The 4,165-nt window shown below is 40.1% G+C and overlaps 1 long non-coding RNA gene across 4 annotated transcripts; it reads right to left on the bottom strand.

The window, feature by feature from the left end:
- Positions 1,117-3,107, bottom strand: LOC110435453. 4 transcript variants are annotated; one of them, XR_002453152.1, is made up of 4 exons: positions 2,642-3,107; positions 2,267-2,473; positions 1,486-1,547; positions 1,117-1,370 (listed from the first exon to the last, which is right to left on the bottom strand). It is a non-coding gene; the product is annotated as an uncharacterized LOC110435453 (long non-coding RNA). The 4 variants fall into 4 exon arrangements; XR_002453150.1 differs by having other exon boundaries at positions 1,486-2,473; positions 2,642-2,692; positions 2,807-3,107; XR_002453151.1 differs by lacking the exon at positions 2,267-2,473 and having other exon boundaries at positions 2,642-2,692; positions 2,807-3,107.

The raw sequence follows: 4,165 nt of genomic DNA, 5'->3' as shown, positions 1-4,165 counted from the left end.
ATTTTTTAGTGCATTTAAACAAGGCCTAATGCTCAAAAAATTGGTGATTTGATCGCTTCAATTGAGGCCCCGCAAAGATTGCAGTTGTTTTTCAGCCACCGCCCACCGGTAAGCAAAGATGCAATGTGTCAGCTGCACGCACATGCACGTACTCATCTATCTTAAATTACAAAGCATTTGATTTTTTTATACCAAATTTAATTACGTCTTATTTAAAAATTCATATAAAATATTATTTTTTATCGTGACTTAATTTATTAATAATTTTTTTAAAAAAATAATTTAAATTTAACTATTTTTAAATAAATTTATTGAATAAAACGAATGATCAAACTTGAGGTTAAATAAATCAAACATGTTATAATTTAGATATGTTGCACAAGACGCATGGTCCGTCCTGGTGTTCGTGGTCGGGTCGGCATCAAGCAGCGCCGATGTCTATCGATCTATAGTAGTCAGAGATACGTTGTGTACTCTTATTACTGTGCTTCACTACTTACTTTTAATTTGTTGCTGCGGTCGTGTCATGTCGGCCGGGGCCAGCTGAGAAAGAATAGATGGATAAGATAGCAGCCATGTTGCTCATATCCATCGAGGGACACGATCGAGGAGCTATAATAGTTACTTATATGCGTGACGTGGATAAATATGCAATCCAAACATGCCATGCGATGGGGTCTAGAACTCTAGATCGAGATCTCCTTTTCGATAGGTGCAAATGTACAATCATAATATCACGCTTACTATATACTACAGTACCACTACTGTTCTTTGCCGACTGCCAAAAGCAATCGGCAAAGGTCCTAAAACAGATGGCAAAGGCTTTGCCGACTGTTTTACACGTAGCAGTCGGCAAAAAACACCCGACAAAGATTCTATCGGCAAAGAAACCTTTGCCACCTGCCAAGAGAAAAGCAGTCGGCAAAGTCTTTGCCACCTGCCAGTATGGCAGTCGGCAAAAGGAACAAACGCCGTTGTGAGATGACGGAGCTCTTTGCCGACTGTATTTTTTGGCAGGTGGCAAAGGGCTCTTTGCCGACTGCCTTTCTTGGCAGGTGGCAAAGCTGAAATAAATAAAATTTCAGCCTGTTTTTTTATTTTGTATCACAAATATGATTATATAACTGGAATTCACATATATCACACAAATCCACATATATATCACACAAATCCACATATATATCACACAAATCCACATATATATCACATAAACCATGACAAAGGAGTCCAACAAATCCATCATCTAACAAATTGTACTAATCGAGCATCCAACATCAAACATTCAACATGCTTTAGGGCTGAAGTCCTTTGCCGCCATCATCTCCGTAGAGCTTGTCTTTCACTCCGATGAAAGTTCATTGTGGATATTACTGCACAAAGTTCATTGTGGATATTACTGCACAACCAGTTAATCAGCACTCTACCTAATCTCTAAGCATCTAAGTACAGCAAAAAAAATAGTTTAGAAAGGTTTCAAATACCTACCATGGAATCATCAACAGCTCGCTGATCTATCCCAGATAAATCTATCAGCTTTAATGAGGGATCTGAAGAAAAAACAGTAAAAGTATTGTGAGGATTTCATAAAGCAGCACAACATATGTTTTTATTTGTTTCGAAAAAATATACATTTGTTAGAAATATTATAATATGTATCTGCATTGATAGTTTAATTAAATAAAATTACTTTTAGAAGAGCAATATTAAATAATAAATTTTTTGATAGAAGAAATACAACCTCTAGAGCATAGAAATGACTGTTTATGCCCATTGTAATCACTAAGACTACAGTCTAATGTTCAGAATATATTTTAAAAAAACAGAAAGAGATTGTTGAATAAAATCCATGACCAAAGGTATGTCCCTCTGTATCATTGTCTCTGAGGCTAGTATGTATATAGGTGATGTACATGTTCTGATGATGTTTCAATTCTTTTGGCTGCAGTAGGTTTCAGAATCTGAGTTTTTCTCAGTTAAGCAATGCCACAAATAACTTCTCACTTGAGAATCAAATTGAACAAGGCCCTTTGGCCACTTTATACAAGGTAACTTTAATTTGGTCAGGAGTCTGGAACCAAATCGAACAAAAGTCCCTTTGGGCACTTTATTATATATAATCATTGGACGTCTGTTTGGTTCCTTCAGGGTCAACTACATGGCAATCATGTCACAATAAAAAAACATTCAGTTACTTCAAGTTCAGAGCAAAAGCTACCACCAAGTATGAGTCAATATGAGCTACGTAAAAACGAAGTTCAGATTCTACCAAAGCTTCAGCACAATAACATAGTCGAACATCTTGCAGTGCGCATGGGAGCAGGGTTCACAGTTGACTGGCCTACACGCTTCCGTATAATCGAAGGGGTCGCTCAGGGTGCAGTTTATCTACACAATCATTCCAGGCTGCGCATCATCCACAGAGCTTTGAAGCCATGCAACATTCTCTTGGATTCAGATATGAACCCAAGAATATCTGAAAGATGGACTCGGCCACTTCAGAAAACATATTACCAAGATCTGTACTTAAACAACTAACTTTTATGCAGTATATGTCCGTCCAAATTCAGTAAAAAAACACAGCACGAGAAGGGAAGAGAGAGGAAAAGGAACTAAGCCGCTCGGCAAGGAGATAGGAGCTCACCAGGATCGGGTGCCCGATGAGGCTGTTCAGCACGCCCAACTTGCCAGCGCCCTGCACGGACAAACGGATCGGAACAGATCAGATCGGGTCACACAAGTAGCAGCAGTGCAGCACAATAGCAGAAGGAGCAGATCGCGAGGGGTCTCGTGGGGTTGGGGGGGCGACCGATAGTCACGATGTTGCCGAGGGCGACGACGTTGAGGAAAGTGGTGGGGCGGCGCGGCGTGGCGTCGTCGGAGGGTCGTTGTCGGCGAGGAGCGACGCCGCCTGGCGCATCGACTCACCGTGCGCGTCCGGGGCACGGAGCTCTCCGAAGCCGCGGGGCCGCCTGCCGCTCGCGCGCTGGGGCCACGGGTCACCGAGCGCCACCGAGCCGAGACCTCCGCATCTGTCGGCCGGGCGATGCCCCTGAGCTCCTCCATTTTTCTGTCTCTGTATGTGACGGCTGAGAGCAGGGATGTGATGAGAAAAGTGGGGGGAAATATTAGGGTTCCAACCCTTTTATATGAGTAATTTTGGTTTGAACGAGTCGTGATCATCGATTTCCTTTGGACGGCTCAGATGAGTTCTCCTTTAGGGTTTGCGGCCCTTACTGGGCTGGCGAGCTAGTTGGCCGCCAATGGGCCACGTGCATCACAAAAATTTAGTCCTTTGCCGACTGCTCCAGGAATAGGCAGTCGGCAAAGCCCAAGCAGATATTTTTATATAATTCTTTGCCGACTGCCGTAGACTAAGGCAGTCGGCAAAGATTTTATGTATTGTTTTCTTTTATTTCACAGCTATAATTTGCTTCAATTTTTTTGAAATTTTGAACATAAGCTTCACATGTGATTTTGTAACACCACGACAAATTTCGTAATTTTGTGACATTTTTTGCTAGATTTCGTTAATTAATTTTTTAAATTGAATTTGTTGCCGCATAATCCAACTTGAACTGCAGGTGCATGAAATAATGAAAATTAGGCATTAGAAAAATAATATTCATGTTGGAGAGTTTATTTTGAGGTCGTGTCCAAAAACTCGTCCAAATTTTTGAAGTTCTTGTCCACGGAACATGACCATCGAGGTGTGGTATAAGTGTTTTTTAATTATATAAAATTCAAATGAAGTCAGAAAATTACGAAACTTGTTGAGGTGTCATATTACCACATATGTAGCCTATGATAAAAATTTTAAAAAGTTTGGACAAAGTTACGACGTCAGATGTGTAAAACCCACACATCTTCGAATGTGTTGACATGTGATCACAAATGGAGTGTATGGGTTTTGGATATTCGAAGTCGTAACTTGCTCCAAACTTTATCCAAAAATTTTTATAGCCTCCACATATGATAACATGACACCTTGACAAATTTCGTAATTTTGTAACATTTTTTACTATATTTCATTAATTAATTTATTTTAATTCGATTTTCCGCCGTATAATTCTACTTTTAACTGCAGGTGCATGAAATAATGAAAGCTAGGCATTTGAAAAATGATAGTCATGTCGAATAATGTATTTTTAGACCATATCCAAAAACT

Source organism: Sorghum bicolor, chromosome 5, assembly GCF_000003195.3.
Source record: "Sorghum bicolor cultivar BTx623 chromosome 5, Sorghum_bicolor_NCBIv3, whole genome shotgun sequence".
Classification (NCBI taxonomy): Eukaryota; Viridiplantae; Streptophyta; class Magnoliopsida; order Poales; family Poaceae; genus Sorghum; species Sorghum bicolor.
The sequence above is the reverse complement of the archived record's forward strand: the minus strand, read 5'-3'. Positions and strand labels throughout refer to the sequence as shown.